Source organism: Symphalangus syndactylus, chromosome 18 (genome assembly GCF_028878055.3).
Source record: "Symphalangus syndactylus isolate Jambi chromosome 18, NHGRI_mSymSyn1-v2.1_pri, whole genome shotgun sequence".
NCBI lineage: Eukaryota > Metazoa > Chordata > Mammalia > Primates > Hylobatidae > Symphalangus > Symphalangus syndactylus.
Genome location: NC_072440.2, coordinates 67,410,001 through 67,428,981, shown reverse-complemented (window position 1 = coordinate 67,428,981; position 18,981 = coordinate 67,410,001). Strand labels below are relative to the sequence as shown.

At 45.6% G+C, this 18,981-nt stretch overlaps 1 pseudogene; it reads right to left on the bottom strand.

Moving 5' to 3' along the window:
- Nucleotides 1-10,734: 10,734 nt before the first annotated feature.
- Nucleotides 10,735-14,926, bottom strand: LOC129467530 (small nuclear ribonucleoprotein-associated protein N-like; annotated as a pseudogene).
- Nucleotides 14,927-18,981: the final 4,055 nt, after the last annotated feature.

Here is an 18,981-nt window from a genome sequence, read left to right as displayed (position 1 = left end):
TGGGCAGTGCCTAGCTCCGGAGTATTCTGTGTCCATTCAAAAACAAGTAGTTACTGAATCTACTATGTGCCAGGCACAGGTTGAGACTCTGGACACAGCCTGCGAAAGAGAGGAAGGGAGAGGGGAATAGAGCAGTCAGGAGGGGTGGAGAGGGAACTCATGCCCAGGGAACTGGGATCTGGCAGCCACAGAGAGGGGCCAGGGCCTGGGTGTCAGCTGGGTCCTCTAGGAAACTGCTGCCAAGCTAGAGTTAGAAGTCCAACAGATTTATCAGAGGAAATGCCTATGAAAGATAAAGGGGGAAGAAGCAGGACTGGGCAGGGAAAGCCTTCCGACTGTGTTTCAGATCTGACATGTATGGGAAGAGAGGGGAAGGAGGGTTGGTTGAGAAGAGCCTCATGTTGAAGTGCCACTCTGAAAAAGTCTCAGCCAGCCAACAGGGAGCTCTGGTGCAAAGACTGCCTGTAGAAGAGTCCCAGTTGGGCAGAAATGGCCAAGCCCTAGTGTCCCAGCTGTGCCCAGATGTTGGCTGGGGGGCTTCCCAGGAAGACAGTGGCCTCTGCTTTGCAGATCCTGATGGTGCTGTGGCTGGAGGTTGTTAGAAGACTGCTGCCACATCTGGGAACGTACCCACCCATTTGGCTGGGGCAGCCCCCTCTGCAGACCAGGAGAGGAAACCCAGTGAGACAGACAGAATCTGGCATCTGGGGAGGAAGCCCAGAAGGCAGTCTTCTTCCAGGAGATCCTAGGGTTATGGAGTACAAATCTATTGCTACAGGACCATGCCTGTAAGATTTCCAGGTAGTTCAGCCCCTAGCATACCTGCCGTCAATGAAACCCAGCCCTAAGTATGAGGGAATAAAGAACGAGACACAACTTGTGTCTAAAACTAAACATCTCAGTAGATGGGAAGAAACACATTATTCAATTCAATAGCTTATTAAACTAGAATAAAAGAGAGAGACAGAGAGAGATGGGGAGTCAGGGACACTACAGAAATCATTCTAGGTCACAGAACAACATTAGAAGCTGTGGTGGTTTAAAAAGATGTGCAGAAATTCTTTGATACTCCTCCTTTCAAATGGTGGAGCCTAATTCCCCTACCTTGAGTATGAGCTATACTTAGTGACTTGCTTCTAACAAATAAAATGTGATGGAAGTGAGGTAACTTCTGAGACTAAGTCATAAAAGGCATTGTGCCTGACTTCTTGCTCTTCTTCCTGGATGACTCACTCTGTGGAAGCCAGCTGACATGTCACAAAGACATTCAAGCAGGACCAGGTGTGGTAGCTCACCCCTGTAATCCCAACACTTTGGGAGGCTGAGGCAGGAGGATTGCTTGAGGCCAGGAGTTTGAAACCAGGCTGACCAATATAACAAGACCCTGTCTCAAAAAAAAAAAAAAAAACAATTAGCTGGGTATAGTGGCACACACCTGTGGTCTAGCTATTTGGGAGGCTGAGGTGGGAGGATCGCTTGTGCCCTGGAGGTGAAAGCTGCAGTGAACCATGATTGTACCACTGCACTCCAACTGCAACAGGGTTGCAGGATCCCACTGCCTCAAAAACAAAGCAAAAGAAAAACAAAACAAAATGAAACAAAAAACAAAAAGGACATTCAAGCAGCCCTATGAAGATGCCCATGTGGTGAGGGAGGAACTGAGGCTTTCTGTTAACATCCTTATGAGTGAGCCACTTGGAAGCAGACCCTTAAGCCCCAGTCAAGCCTTCAGATAAGTACAGCCCCATCTGACTTTTTTTTGGTAACAGAACTTTTAAGATACAATTCACATACCATACAATGCATCCATTTAAAGTATACAGTTCAATGTTTTTTAGTATATGCATAGTTGTGCAACCATCACCACTATCTAATTCCAGAACATTTTCATCATCCCAAAAAGAAATCTTGTAAGTCATTCTGCCTTCCTCTCACCCCCATCCCCTATAAACCACTAATCTACTTTATGTCTCCATAGAGTTGCATATTCTTTTTTTTTTTTTTTTTTTTGAGACGAAGTCTCGCTCTGTTGCCCAGGCTGGAGTGCAGTGGCCCAATCTTGGCTCACTGCAAGCTCTGCCTCCGGGGATCTTGCCATTCTCCTGCCTCAGCCTCCTGCGTAGCTGGGACTACGGGTACCTGCCACCATGCCCAGCTATAGAGTTGCATATTCTATACATTTCATATCCAGAGAATCGTACAATGTGTGGTCTTTTCTGACTGGCACTTTTCATTTACCATAATGTTTCCAAGGTTCATCTGTGTTGTAGCATCTATTTGTACTTCATTCCTTTTTATGACTGGATAAGATTCCATTGTATGGATATACCACATTTTGTTTATCCATTCATCAGCTGGTGGACGTTTGGGTTGCTTCCACTTTTTGGCTAATACAAATAATGCTACTATGAACATTCATGTACAAGTTTTTGGACATACTATTTTAATTTTTTTTTTTTTGAGATGGAGTCTTGCTCTGTCACCCAGGCTGGAGTGCAGTGGCATGATCTCGGCTCACTGCAACCTCCACCTCCCGAGTTCAAGCAATTCTCCTGCCTCATCCTCCTGAGTAGCTGGGATTACAGGCATGCGCCACCACACCTGACTAATTTTTGTATTTTTAGTAGCGATGGGGTTTCATCACATTGGCCAGGCTGGTCTTGAATTCCTGATCTCATGATTCGCCTGCCTCAGCCTCCCAAAGTGCTGAGATTACAGGCGTGAGCCACCACGCCTGGCCATGGACGTATGATTTTATTTCTCTTGGGTATATACCTAGCAGTGAAATTGCTGGGTCATATGCAAACTCTATATTTAACATTTTGAGGAACTGCCAGGCTGATTTTCAAAGTGACTGCACTATTTTACATTCTTAACTGCAGTGTATGAAAGTTCTGATTTCACCACATCCTTGCCAACATTAGTTATTGTCTGTCTTTGTAGCTGTCCTATTGTGAAGTGGTATCTCATTGTGATTTTGATTTGCATTTCCCTGATGACTAATGATATTGAGCATCTTTTCATGTGCTTATTGGCCATTTATATACATGTTGAGTATCCCTTATCTGAAATGTTTGGGACCAGAAGTGTTCAGATTTGGGGTTTTTTCAGATTTTGGAATATTTGCATTATACTTACCAGCTGGACATCTCTAATCTGAAATGCTCCAACAAGCATTTCTTTTGAGCATCATGTTAGCACTCAAAAACTTTTGGATTTTGGAGCATTTTGGATTTTGTATTTTTGGACTAGGGATGATCGACCTGTATTTTCTTTGGAGAAATATGGCTGATGTCATTACTGTAACCTCATGCATTCTGAGCCAGAACTATTCAACTGAGCTACTCTTGAATTCCTAACCTTCAGAAACTGTGTGAGTTAATAAATGTTTGTTTGAGATGCTAAATTTTGTTGTTGTTTTTTTTTAAACACAGTAATAGGTAACTAACATAGAAACATTCTATTAAAATCAGGAACACATTATGGGTACCTACTATTAGTGCTACTAAAAGTCCCAGCCAATGCAATAACACAAGAAAAAAATACAAATTGTCAAGTTTGGAAAGGAAGAAAGAAAACTGTTATTATTTGCAGATTAATCTTCCACCTAAAAACTCCAGGTGTATCTAACACCTTTGGTGTAGGAAAGGCAGTATGGTAGGATGGAATAAGCCCAGGTCAGACCCAAATTTGAAACCTAGATTTTTTCTCACTTTCTGTGTGATCTCAGCCAAGTCCTTTTGCCTCTTTGGGCCTCATTGGTAAAGTGGAGATAATAACACTTATGCCATGAGGATTAATGTGAGTATAAGCAAAGTGCCTCAGTGACTGACACACAGTAGCCTTTGACAAATGAGATCTTCATTTAAGGAGGGCACTTGAGGGCAGAAGCCAGGCAAGATGGCAGTGTGACTGACCTGATATTCAGTTCACCAGGCTGTAGAATGTGGGCTCCTTCCATGTCCCCAGATGACTCCAGCCTGCTAGTGGGGTTCTAAGAAGCCCAGGAGATCCTTCCCTATACCCTGGGTTCAACCCCTGGCTCCACTTCTCCTCCTGGGCAGCCTTGGGCAAGTCAGTTACTTTGGCTGAATCCCTGTTATACACTCTACTGATTGGGATGCTTATGCCTACTTTTCTTTCTTCCCTGGAGTGCAGTGAAGATCAGAGTTGGGGAAGGAGCTCACTGAGGAGAATGCCTCATAGTAAGCCAGAAACTATAGGGAAATCCAGTAGAAACAAGGGGCAGAATGGGCTGTGAGAGCTCTACCTAACTGGACAATGAAGCCCCAAAGGACCTTGGGGTACGGGATAGAATGATGCTGAGTGCAAGATTCACTCCCCTCCTGTTCCAACACCACTTGACATCCTACCATGTCCCAGTACTAGAGTTGTCAGATAAAAAAAAAAAAAAATGCCTAGTTAAATTTGAATTTCAGAAAACAATAAATAATTTTTATGTAAGTATATGCCCAAACATTGCAATTATTATTTTTTATTTTTATTTTTATTTTTTAGATGGAGTTTGCTCTGTCACCCAGGCTGGAGTGCAGTAGCACAATCTCGGCTCACTGCAATCTCCACCTCCTGGGTTTAAGCGATTCTCTTGCCTCAGCCTCCCGAGTAGCTTGGATTACAGGCTCCCGCCACCACGCCCAGCTAATTTTTGTATTTTTCGTAGACATAGGGTTTCACCGTGTTGGCCAGGCTGGTCTTGAACTCCTGACCTCAAGTGATCTGCCTGCCTTGGCCTCCCAAAGTGCTGGGATTACAGGCATGAGCCACCGCGCCTGGCTGCAATTATTTTTTTAGTTATCTGAAATTCTAATTTAACTGCATATCCCGTGTTTTTGTTTACTATATCTGGTAACCCTGCCCAGCAGGAGTGAAGTGAAGACACCCAGGGATTCTTCACCTCATTTCACAATGGAGGCCCTAGGAGGAGATCAGATTTGTCCAAAGCTCTGTGACGTATGTACTATTTTGTTCTACACAAGGCCCCTTGGCTGAGGTTTAAACCTGGGCTGTTTGTGTTGGCTCTAACTCAGAGAACTTAGCTCACATCCCTTCCTTCCCTCTTGGGGCTGGCCTGGGCCTTGGGGCCCTTGAGAGTCTCTGGGATTCTAACTCACAAGATAGAATGAAGAGGGTGGGTGGACAGGGAGCATTAAAGGAGGATCAAGAGGCTCAGCAGGAGATCTAACTACAGAATGTGGCTCCTGGTAGACTAATAATGCCACTTCTATTTCTACAGCCAAAGACTCAAGTTCTCAAGCAGTTTTTAATCTGTGAATTTGCCCTATGTCAATGGCAGAGGGGAAATGGAGCTAGGGCTAGTCTCTGAGCCTCCTGACACCCAGGGCTCTCCTTGCTGCTCTAGGGTCTGGAGAAGAGAGTTAGGAGAGAGGCCCTCTGATGCCCAGACCAGGGAAATGGAAAGAGGAAGGCTTGTGGAAAAGCAGGGTGGTTCCTGCCTGAAGCCCCTGGAGTTTGGTTCAGCCTCTGCTGTCACCTAGTGGACACCCCATGCCAGTGCCTCCTTGAGACTCCTGAACAGGGCTGTCTTTGCTCCTTTCCTGGTCGGTTGGGCCTGCTAGCCTAGTCCTTCTTGGCTCTGATTTGCTATATGACCCCGAACAAGCCCTTTTCTTCTCTGGTTCTCAATTTTATCTTTTGGAACAGTGGTTCTCCAAACGGTAGCAGGCCCAATCTTTCTAAAACACAAACATAGCCAGGTCTCTCCACTGTCTACATCTGTCTTCTGACCTCTCTGGCCCTCATGCTGAAGCCTGGTGGGCACTGCAGGATCTGAGACCAGCTGACCTCACCTACTCCCCACATCTCTGTTCTAACCACATGGAACTACATTCATATTCTCAATTAACACGCTCTCTAAGAGCCTTTGCACATGCTGTTCCCTTTGCCTAAAACACTTTTCCCCCTTCTTTACCTGGCTTGTTCTTACTCACCCTTCAGATGTTGGCTTAGCCATCCTGAAACCACCTTTGCAAAAATTATAACTGAGGAAATCATGACACTGAAAGAAATCAGACCTCACTGACTCCATCTTGCTTCTAACCTTTAAGCTGACCTTGTTCATTCCTGGGCGTAGGCCAAACTAACTTTGGGAAGGAATTCAGTTAATCATTTGACTCTGAAACAAAATTGGTAATAGCCCTTTTCCAAAAAGACCCCTTTCTTGCCTGGTGGGGACCAGTCTGTTTTTGCAAGACTAACAGATTAGCTACAAGATTAGAAATTACAGTTTAGGGTCATGCAGCTTCTGGCTCCAAGAGTCTGAACCTCCCCAAATTGCTCCTGGGGATAACATCAGTATTGTAAAATCTAAGATCAGTGCTTGAGGTATTTTGCAGACCCTGCACTGGATGGATCAGTTGACACTACCCAGACCGGTAATGTGGCTCAACCAGCTCTGCCATCCCACCCAGGAACAGAAGACAGCAAGAAAAACTCCCTTTGACCCCTTATAATTCCATCTCCAACCTGACCAATCAGCACTCCCCACTTCCCAAGCCCCTACAAATTATCTTTAAAAACTCTGATCTCCAAATGCTCTGGGAGACTGATTTGAGTAACAATAAAATTCGAGTCTCCCGCACAGCTGGCTATACGTGAATTACTCTTTCTCCATTCCAATTCCCGTCTTGATAAATCGGCTCTGTCTAGGCAGCAGGTAAGGTGAATTTGATGGGGGATTACAATCCCATCCAGGAAGCCCCCGCCCCCACCCCCATCCCCAAGTCCTCACACCAGGATGGGCGAGCATACTTTAGGTCTCCACTGAGGACTGGTTGTGGTTTCAAGAGGGCACATGATTCTGGAAGAGGTAAAATGTCAGCCCAGGGAGCTGACGGGTAGCCATGGGCTCAGGGTTCAAAATAACCTGATTTCCCATCCCACTATGCCAAGGTTGGACACTGCGTATGACTATCAACCAATGACTCCACCTCTCCAAACCTATTTTACAGATGAACAAATCAGACCATGTCTGCACCCACACTGGTCAACAGAATTCCAATGCTAGCCACAAATGTAATCTGAAATTTTCTAGCCATCGAGAACATAAAAGAAACAGGTGAAAGTAATTTTAATAAGACATTTTGTGAGCTAGACCTGGTGGCGCGCCCCTGGTGGCTGAGGCGGGAGGATCACTTTGAGCCAGGATTTCAGGCTGCGGTGAGCTTTGATCAATCCTGCCACTGCACTCCAATCTGGATGACAGAGTGAGACCTGGTCTCAAAAAAAAAAGATTAATAATACACTTTATGTGATCCAATGTGTAAAATATTATTTCAATATGAAATCGCTATTTTTAAATTATTAACAAGCCATTTTACGCCCTTTTTTGGTACCAAGTTTTTGATATCCTGTGTGTATTTTATTTACACTTATTGTGCACTTCAATTTGGATTCCATCTCAAGCACTCAGCCACACGAGGCTAAAGACCACTGTTTTGGATAGCACAGCTCTACATGTAGCATTGGGGAAACAAGAATGATTCCCAGGTTTTTGGTCTGAATGTGGATGGACAAAGGATAAGGTAATTTCTTGGTATGGAGGAGGGTGAATAAATGTGGTACAAGGTTGGGGAGAGTCTGAGGGCCATTGTCCCTTTAAGTCTTCATTGCCCTAGGTCCTGGGAAAGTTTCTAGACACCTGTATGGGAGCTGTGTAGACCTTGGTTTGTGTAGACCCTGGTGGCCTGGTGCTAGTGCCTGGGCCTCCTCCTCGAGGCCTGAGAAGGGGTCGTGAGGTCACTCTCACTTCTCTCCCAGATCCCACAGTCCTAGGCTCTGCTCTTTCATGCTGTCAAGATGTAGGCATTCCCTCTACCAAAAATTTAGCAAAAAAGAAAAGTCAACTTAATTTTGAATTTCAGATAAACAACATGTAATTTTTTTTTTTTTTTTGAGACAAGATCTTGCTTTGTTGCCCAGACTGAAGTGCAGTGGCACAATCATGGCTCACTGCAGCCTTGAATTCCTGGGCTCAAGTGATCCTCCCACTTCAGCCTCCTGAGTAACTGGGACTATAGGTGTGCACCACCACGCCTGGCTAATTTTTAAAACTTTTAGTAGAGATGGGGTCTATGTGGCCCAAGCTGGTCTCAAACTCCTGGCTTCAAGCAATCCTCCTGCCTCGGCTTCCCAAAGTGTTGGGATTACAAGCATAAGCCACCGCACCCACCATAAGAATTTTTTTTTTTTTTTGAGATGGAGTCTTGCTCTGTTGCCCAGACTGGAGTGCAGTGGCGCGATCTCGGCTCACTGCAAGCTCCGCCTCCCGGGTTCACGCCATTCTCCTGCCTCAGCCTCTCAAGTAGCTGGGATTACAGGCGCCCACCACCACACCCGGCTAATTTTTTTGTATTTTTAGTAGAGACGGGGTTTCACCATGTTAGCCAGGATGGTCTCAATCTCCTGACCTCGTGATCCGCCCGTCTTGGCCTCCCAAAGTGCTAGGATTACAGGCGTGAGCCACTGCGCCCAGCCCCAGCATAATAATTTTTAAATGTAAGTATGTCCCAGGTGATATTTGGGACATATTTATATTTTTAAAAATTTGATGTTTATGTTAACTTCAAATTTAATTGGGCATATCCTGTATTTTATCTAGCAACCCTACTTCTAGTTCATCCTTCTGGACTTGGAAGCACTGAATCTGGCTCTATTTTCTTGTTGTGTGACCTTGGTGACATTTCCTCACCTCTCTGAACTTCAGCTTCCTCCTCTGTAAAGTGGCCACAAATACTTCTTTCCTCAATGAACTGTTAAAAGGACTCACTGAGAAAAGTATGAGAAAATGACCTCCAGGAGTTTGAGACCAGCCTGACCAACATGGTGAAACCCCGTCTGTTGCAGGAAGTCAGGGACCCCAAACAGAGGGACCGGCTGAAGCCATGACAGAAGAACGTGGATTGTGAAGATTTTATGGACATTTATTAGTTCCCCAAATTAATACTTTTGTAATTTCTTTTCTTTTTGAGACGGAGTCTCACCCTGTCGCCCAGGCTGGAGTGCAGTGGCGTAATCTCGGCTCACTGCAAGCTCCGCCTCCCAGGTTCATGCCATTCTCCTGCCTCAGCCTCTCCGAGTAGCTGGGACTACAGGCACCTGCCACCACGCCTGGCTAATTTTTTTGTATTTTTAGTAGAGACGGGGTTTCACCATGGTCTCGATCTCCTGACCTCATGATCCGCCCACCTTGGCCTCCCAAAGTGCTGGGATTACAAGCGTGAGCGACCGCGCCCGGCCTGTTTTGTTTTTTTGAGACAGAGTTTCACTCTTGTCACCCAGGCTGGAGTGCAATAGCGTGATCTCGGCTCTCTGCAACCTCCACCTACCCAGTTCAAGTGATTCTCCTACCTCAGCCTCCCAAGTAGCTGGGATTGCAGGCACCCATCACCATGCCCAGCTAATTTTTGTATTTTTAGTAGAGACAGGGTTTCACCATGTTAGCCGGGCTGGTCTCGAACTCCTGACCTCAGGTGATCCACTCACCTCAGCCTCCCAAAGTGCTGGGATTACAGGCATGAGCCACTGCGCCCGGCCTAATTTACCCACTCTTCAACCTTCCTGGTCCCCCAAACTCATGGCTCCTCCTGAGGTTCTACAGTGACCTCCTATTTGTGTTGTGTTCCTAATCTCCATCCCTTCCCTCTGCCCTCTGGAGAGGGTCTAAATGCCTCTGCATGGTCTTCCACTCCCACCCACCCCACCCACTACCCCAAGCCCTTCCTTCCTTGCCAGCCTATCACTCCTTCCATCCCTTCACAGACCCTACTCTCTGTGCCAGGAAGGTGAAGCAACATTTCAACAGGAGCAGGTTTTGAGGGCGGATTCCAATTTTGGGCCTGATTCTTACCAGCTGTGTGGCTTTGGGCATGTTGCTTAACTTCTCTGGTCCTCTAGCTTCTCATCTGTAATGAGACTTCTTTCACGATCCTGGGGTGAAGGTTAAATTGCATAAAGCCCTTAGCGCAGTATGCAGCACATTATAAACATTCAATAAATATTAGCTACTGTTATTATTATTATTAGAGGAGTAAGGGCAAAGAAGGGGAGGGGCGGGGGACTTGGGAGCAAGCAGAGGAAGAAATCAGAAAATTTATATTTTTAAAATTATTTCCCACCGGAATGAATATTTTTTATTCAGCACAACGTTGTAGGTGTCAAATAATATTAAATCTATGCTGGGTTCTGGCAGGATAAATGCCAACATCACCAACAGGGCTTCCAGGGACTATAAGTGCCTTAGTGTGCTAAAGCAGAGAAGATATTACTTGATATATTTTTGAAGCTGAAGTGCTTCCAAGTTTGGTAGTTCCAATTCTGCTACTTCTTGGGAACGTTTTTAATAACAAGAACATGAAGAAATAAACAATGCTGGTTCCCTAATGTTAAAGTTTCAGGAACGTGGTTATTGCTTTCCAGAAAATACCATGAGAATGACCTCATTTCCGACTAAGGAAAAGTTGAACTCTCTCCATTTTTTCCACCTTATGAACCCAACAAAAAGAGCAAAGAGGAATATAATCAGTGAGTTTATCTTAATGAAAGCTGATGGCTTCAATATCTTTTTTTCCCACAGTTTAATTGCTTTAGGCATTTATTATTAGGTATGATTAATGCAGAAAAAAGGGACAAAAAGCTCACAAACACTACACAATTTCACAAGATGCATTGCAGGGGGAAAAGTGACTGAGATGGATCAGCAATATCCTAGGGTCTTGGTGGATGCATTCCTGGTGGAGAGGGTCTCATTCCTGGAGGGGGCATGTCTATTGGCATCCCTCCAGCAAGGGGAAGTCCAATTGGTGGGCCCATGGGTGGTTTCATACCAGGTGGAGGAAACATAATGCCTAGAGGTGGGGCTGTTCTGCCAACAGGTGGGGGTGGAGTCCCTGGTCCTAGTGGGTACTGTGTTGGGGCTCCAGTAATGCTCTTCTCTGTGGAGTCATTACCTGCTGGGATAGTCCCCCAACTCCTGGGACAGGGCCTGCTAATCCAGCAGGAGCCTGGGGAATTGGTACAACAGCTGATACTCCTCTACCAGCTGCCCTAACAATGCCAGGGCCTCCTGCAGCTCCAGCAAGTGGTACCTGAGCAATGCCAGTATATTTTGGGGGTAGCCCCTCCACAGTCATGGATACCAAGTTCTCCCCATGCAGCAACACCAGGCCCCAAAAGTGCTTTTCTTCGAGCTCTGGTTGCTTCACGTTCTTGGGCTTGATCTTTCTGAACTCATCACAATCACAGAGGATCAAATTCACATGCTTGTCAAATGCCTTAAAGGTGCCAAAGAAGATTGTGCCTTCCTGTAGGATGCATTTCATTCTATAGTCAATGTGCTGCTGCAGCCTTGCTACTTGTGCCCACAGTCGTGATTGCTGCTTCACCAAATCCCGTGTCCACAGTTAAAACTTCATGCTTCTTAAGACCTGGGGCTATAGATAAAGGCTATAGGTAAAGGTATGGTGCAGGTTCTCCTAGAAACAATGCAAGCTGAGGGGGCAACGTCATGGCTCACACCTGTAATCCCAACACTTTGGGAGGCTGAGGAGGGCAGATCACCTGAAGTCAGGAGTTCGAGACCAGCCTGGCCAACATGGTGAAATCCAATCTCTACTAAAAATACAAAAATTAGGTGAGTGGTAGTGGCATGCACCTGTAATCCCAGCTACTCAGGAGGCTGAGGCAGGAGAATCGCTTGAGCTAGGGAGGCGGAGGTTGAGGTGAGTTGAGATGTCATCACTGTACTCCAGTCTGAGTGACAGAGTGAGGTGCTGTCTCAAAAATATATATATAATTTTTTAAAAGTATATCGAAAGCATTGGGTGAGGTGGCCCATGCCTGTAATCCCAACACTTTGGGAGGCCAAACTGGGAGGATCCCTTGAGGCCAGGAGTTTGAGACCAGCCTGGGCAACAGTGGGACCCTGTCTCTACAGAAAAATAAAAAATATTAGCTGGGTGTGGTGTGTGCCTGTAGTCACAGTTATTCAGGAGACTGAGGTGGGACGATCACTTGAGCCCAGGAGTTGAAGGCTGCAGTGAGTTAGGATGGCGTGCCACCGCACTCCAGTCTGGGCCACAGGCTGAGACCATGTTTTTTTAAAAATAAAAAATAGATAATGGATCGATTGATAGAGAAAGCTCACTCTGTGCTGAACCTGTTCCAAGTATCCTCATAACAACTTTTTGAGGTAGGAAGAAATTGGAACACACCTGTGGTTAAACAAGTTGAGTTTATCACTTGTTATGGGGTAAGGGTGAGAGGACATGAATCATGAGAAACAATAGGGCAGCTGGGCTTGGTGGCTCACATCTGTAATCCCGGCACTGTAGAAGCCCAAGGTGGGAGGATCACCTTAGGTCAGGAGTTCGAGACCAGCCTGGCCAACATGGTGAAACCCCGTCTCTACTAAAAATACAAAAATTAGCCAGGCGTGATGGTGGGCGCCTGTAATCCCAGCTACTTGGGAGGCTGAGGCAGAAGAATCACTTGAACCCAGGAGGCAGAGGCTGCAGTGAGCCGAGATCGCACCACTGCACTCCAGCCTGAGTGATAGAGTGATACTCTGTCTCAAAAACAAACAAACAAACAAAGGGGCATCTCAGTAACAAAGTGTTACAAAGGACACATAGGATTTGGGCTTGCATTAGGTGATTTGGAGGAGGGTTTAAGTAAATGGGGTTTTCTGGATTGGATGCTGCCTATAAGTGAGTACCTTGATAAACATTATTTAGAAGGAGGGAAGAGTAGACCGAGGCTAAATCTATAATCTCTATATGAGCCAGAATAGGGAAATGTTTGGCCATTTTTGTAGTTTGAACAATGCTCATGTTTTGTCTGGGTTCAGACATGATTCGAGTGGTTTTGTTATTGTCTTGATCCATCATGGTCACATAGTGGCCTTGTTTGATGTTGATGTTCTGTGAAGTTTTTATGTTCAATAAGAGAACACATCAAGGTCTATGTGTGAGTGCCAGACCATCTCCTGGATATCAGGGGCTGTTTTTCTCTTAGAGCTTGGTTTCAAATCCAGGTTTGTGTGACTGGAAACATCCTCTGTATTACTGCTTGATCACAGGAACTCGCGAAGGTGGCTGGCAGACTAGGAATTTCATCTATGAGTTTATTTCATCTACTATTTTTTATTTTTTTTCTGAGACGGAGTTTCACTCTTGTCGCCCAGGCTGGAGTGCAATGGCACGATCTTGGCTCACTATAACCTCTCTCTCCTGGGTTCAAGCAATTCTCCAGCCTCAGCCTCCCAAGTAGCTGGGATTACAGGTGCCCGCCACCACGCCGGGCTAATTTTTGTATTTGTAGTATAGATGGATTTCACCATGTTGGCCAGGCTGGTCTCGAATTCCTGACCTCAGGTGATCCGCCTGCCTCGACCTCCCAAAGTGCTGGTATTACAGGCGTGAGCCACCACGCCAGCTTTTATCTACTATGTTCACCTCCTACTCAGGTCCAATCCCTAACAGTTCCTGGGATAACTGTAGGCACTTAATAAATGCTTGTTGAATGAATGAAGATGGCTGTCAAGAACTCCAATGACTGCTTGAGTGCAAATCACAAGCTCCATCACCTGTCAGTATGTGATTTGATACAATATGTATTAACAGCTAATCCACAATCCATATTCAAATTTCATTACTTGTCCCAATATTGTCCATTACAACTATTCCACCACCACCACCACCCCAGTCCAGGGTCCTATTTAGAATCACACACCACATTTTGTTGTCATGCTTCTTTAGTCTCCTTTAAACTGGAACAGTTCCTCAGCTTTTCTCTGTTTTTCATGACAATGAGTTATTTTGTAGAGAGTGTCCTTCATTTGGGGTTCTCTAGCACTTCCTCATGAGATGTGCACGGTGCACTTTTGACAGAAATACCACAGATGTGTTCTCACTGCATTTTATTAGGAGACCCTTGATCTGACCCATTAACTAGTGGTGTTAACTTTGATCACTTTGATCTGTTTGTTCTGCTAGGTTACACCTCTGTAACATCACCATTTTCCCTTTGTAATCAATAGGTAATTTATGGGAGACACTTTTACTGTTGTAAACATCCCGTTTCTCTAGTTTTACCACACATTATTGATTTCCTAATTCCACCATGTTTATTAGTTCGCATTCTACTAAAAGGAAGACTTTCCCTTCACCCATTAATATGCTCACTTCTTTATGTTTGTAAAGACTCATGGATTACTATTTTATTCAATTAGTTATACTCTTATTACTATCACTCCATATTTTGATTCTGAAATTGCCCCGACTTGGCCAGTAGGATCTCCTTAAAGACAGCTCCTGTGTTGTTTGACACGTTCCCATGATTCTTATTACCATCATCCTTGTATTCTGGTGTAACAAGATGTTTCAAGTTTATCTAGTACTTTCCGGAATGAGTTGGTTCTTTCTCTATCTCTCTCTCTCTCTTTTGACGGAGTCTCACTCTGTCGCCCAGGCTAGAGTGCAGTGGTGCGATCTCAGCTCACTGCAACCTCCGCCTCCCGGGTTCAAGCGATTCTCCTGCCTCAGCCTCCCGAGTAGCTGGGATTACAGGTGTGCGCCACCACGACCGGCTACTTTTTGTATTTTTAGTACACACCATTTTGGCCAGGCTGGTCTCGAACTCCTGACCTCAAGTGATCCATTCGCCGCGGCCTCCCAAAGTGCTGGGATTACAGGTGGGAGCCACCGCGCCCGGCCGGAGTCAGTTTTTTTCCTTTAGGAGCCCCAAACCCAAGCTCTTTGAAAAGCTACCAAAGAGCTCCAAGGTTCCTCCGCTTCCTGCCCACAGGTGGAACCTTAGAGCTTCGGACACGGAGATTAATCTCTTCCGGTTGGGGCCGGAAGTCCCTCCGAGAGGGGCGGCTCCGCGTCATGTGACTGGAGTCCGCGTAGGAGGGGTAGGTCGTACGCAACAGATTGACGCGGTATTAGTATTGGCCGTTTAGCCGAAAAACTGATTGACTGGGCTGGCGTTAACTGCGCGGAGGCAGGTATGCGAGGGATTGGGGTTGGGGCGGGGGCCGCCAAAGTTTAGGGACGGGGGCGGGAGACCCGGGTCCGCCTTCCCAGGACACACGGGCTTCAACATCTGAGCCCAGGGGCCCAGAGACAGCAAGACCGGTCGTGTCTGTCCCCGAAAAGAGGACGAGCTGGCGTTGTGGTTCTGCGTCCCGTGATTACAGATTGGGGAAACTGAGGCCTTGAGAAAGAGAAGGGCTCCCACAAGCTCTCCTTTCGAGGCATGGGCACTGATTCCGATTCTATCCCCCGTGCGAGACCGCCTCTATCATCTGGGAGTGCATTTCACGAGTTTGCCCTGAGTGGAGAAGCAGAGGCCGGGGAGCGCGGTGAACAGAGTTGGGCTGAGAGTAAGAGACCTGGATTCGAGACTTCGCCACCGACAGACAATTGTGCGTTCTGGGCCAAATCTCTTCCCTGTGCTGGGCCTCAGTTTCCTCGTGTCTAAAACAGGGCAGTGTTTTTCAAAATATGGTTCTTAGACCATCTGCTTTGAAATTCTCTAAGATGCCGGCTTTACAGTGCGGGACTCAATTCAGACTTCTGGTTTAGAATCTGAACTTACGCCTAGGGGAGGCCTGTATATACTGATGTTTGAAGCTCATTGATTTTAAGTGCTTTCCCGCTGTGAGCACTAGATATCCATTCTTCGCTTTGAGGCAGCTGGTGCCAGTTCAGGAACTTTGAAAGAATTGGAATGGTTAGCTCAGTAAAGAGAGCACTGGAAGGGAATTAGCTTTTTAAAAATTGAAAATACTGTTAAGGCAAAGAGGGCTTCCACTTCATCTTTAGGCTAGAGGAGGCAGAACTAGGACTAACAGGTGAATTCTACAGGAAGACAAGATTTTTGCTTAATAGAAGAACTTAAATGGAAAAATCGTAAGAGGTGACCACCGATGGAGTGAATGGATTGCCTCCGTGCCTCCTTTCGAGGGAGGTATATAAGTATTAGATGAAGGTCCCTTCCAACTTGAAAGTCTGTGATTCTAAGGAGTTTTTCTGCATCTTTCTGGTGCTGACTCTGCTCTCAAGGCAAATGTGACTTTTTTCTTCTCTTTTCTTGACACTTCCGTCACTTTAGCCTACATCTCCTGTAAATAAGTCCAATGCATCTGACCTTACATAATCTCTTCCTGGTTGTCCTGTGCACCATCCTTCTTTTCAAGGACTTTGGAATGACCCAATATCTGATAGAGGCACCTTAAATGTTTGTTGAATGAATAAGTAAACTGGGTCCCACCCCATGGGTTAGTAGCTTTTTTCTAAGAACAACTTGGAAATGCCTCTGAAGATTTTATGTTTGACCAGGAGAAGCCAGTGAACTCTGAATCACAAAATTGAGGACTCTCAGTTGAAAGGACCCCTTGAGGTTGTTCAGACCAGCCTTCTCTTCCCTGGAACATAATCCCTGCTTGAATCCTCTCTTCAGCAATATGTGTATAGATGTGAGAGAATTTTTGCAGTCTGTTGGCTAGCTTTCCATGCATCATATAAAAACAGTCCTCTAATAGACTTGACTTGCCAGTTCGCACACATGACAAGTTCCAGCTATTTATTTATTTTTTTTTTTTGAGTATTTAGTAGAGATGGGGTTTCACTATGTTGGCCAGGCTGGTCTTGAACTCCTGACCTCAAGTGATCTGCCTGCCTCAGCCTCCCAAAGTGCTGGGATTTCAGGTTTAAGCCACTGTGCCTGTCTTCTAGCATATCTTTAGTTTTCTAATCAAACATTATTATGTCCTTATTTTGTGCATTACAAAGCTCTGCCTAAATCACTTTTTCAACACCTGCTAGAATGCTTAGGAATGTTTATATTGTCTTAGGGAGCAGAGGCTCCATATTACGACCCAGTTCTGCTGACTTGCTCCCCCGCCGCCACAAAAAAAAGTTAGGCTTGAGCCAAAACTTCCTGCCAGTTATCGACTTGTGTTTCCCAAGATTAAAAAATAAAAAAGTTGTGAAATGCTTATTCAGATGTTATCCAGGTACTGGGTAAAATGATCTTAATTTGTTGGAGTTTTTAGAACTTCTCGATAAGTTTCCTTTTAAAGAAATGTCTGAATTGACATTCTCATAAGTATGTTCTTCAGGCCACTGGTCTGAAGAAATGGCTCTGAAAAAAGGATTTGATGCTAATAATAAGTTTGAGAAAGCCACATACCGTTATTCTTTCTTGGAGCTTCTCAATGTGTAATACCACATTAAAAGCACTGAGAGGTCCTGCAATAAGGAAATGTGCTTTATAAGCCAAGATAATAACTTGTTTCATTTGTTTAATCTACTTGATGTAAAATCTTTTTTTTTTTTAATTGAAGCACACATTAGCAAATTCTGACCTAGAGTGGTGATCTGCATACTATATATAGGCTGTGAACCAAACCTGGACCTACTGCTTGGTTATATGGTCTGTGAGCTAAGAGTGCTTTTTACATTTTTCTTTCTTTTTTTTTTTTTTTAGGCGGAGTCTCACTCTGTCGCCCAGGCTAGAATGCAGTGGCTCCATCTTGGCTCACTGCAAGCTCCGCCTCCTGAGTTCATGCCATTCTCCTGCCTCAGCCTCCCTAGTAGCTGAGACTACAGGCGCCCACCCCGCTGCCTGGCTAATTTTTTGTATTTTTAGTAGAGATGGGGTTTCACTGTGTTAGCCAGGATGGTCTTGATCTCCTGACCTCGTGATCTGCCCGCCTTGGCCTCCCAAGGTGCTGGGATTACAGGCGTGAGCCACCACGTCTGGCCTGCTTTTTACATTTTTAAATGATGGGAAATAAAAGAAGAATAATATTACATAGGTGACAATTACAGGAAAATAAAATTTCAGTGTTCATTTCAGTCACACCCATTTATTTATATTCACATATATTTACATATTGTCTTTGGGTGCTTTAATGCTACTCAGTGGAGTTGATTACTTGCCATAAAAACCATATGGTCCACAGAGTCTAAAGTTTGTTTTTTTTTTTTTTGAGACGGAGTCTCCCTCTGTCACCCAGGCTGGAGTGCAGTGGCGCAATCTTGGCTCACTGCAAGCTCCGCCTCCCGGGTTCACGCCGTTCTCCTGCCTCAGCCTCTCCGAGTAGCTGGGACTACAGGTGCCCCCCACCACGCCCGGCTAATTTTTTGTATTTTTAGTAGAGACAGGGTTTCACCGTGGTCTCGATCTCCTGACCTAATGATCCGCCCGCCTCGGCCTCCCAAAGTGCTGGGATTACAAGCGTGAGCCACTGCGCCCGGCCTAAAGTATTTACTCTATGGCCCTTTACGGAAAAAAATTGCCAATTCCTGACCTGCATCGTGTACATTTTTTTTTTTTTTTTTTTTGAGACAGTTACTCGCTCTGTTCTGCCCAGGCTGGAGTGCAGTGGCACGAACGTAGCCTACTACAGCCTTGACCTCCTGGGCTGAAGCCATCTTCCCACCTCAGCCGCCCGAGTAGTTGGGACTACAGGCACACACCACCACACCCAGCTAACTTTTACGTTTTTTGTAGAGATGAGGTCTCACTATGTTGCCCAGGCTGGTCTCAAATCCCTAAGCTCAAACGATTCTCCTGCCTCAGCCTCTCAAAGTGCTAGGATTACAGGTATGAGCCACCACTCCCAGCCATGTATTGTTTTTTAACTTTTTATTTTATTTTATTATTTATTTATTTATTATTATTATTATTTTTTTTTTTGAGACGGAGTCTCGCTCTGTCGCCCAGGCTGGAGTGCAGTGGCGCAATGTCGGCTCACTGCAAGCTCCGCCTCCTGGGTTCCTGCCATTCTCCTGCCTCAGCCTCTCCGAGTAGCTGGGACTACAGGCGCCCGCCACCACACCCGGCTACTTTTTTGTATTTTTAGTAGAGACGGGGTTTCACCGTGGTCTCGATCTCCTGACCTCGTGATCCACCCGCCTCGGCCTCCCAAAGTGC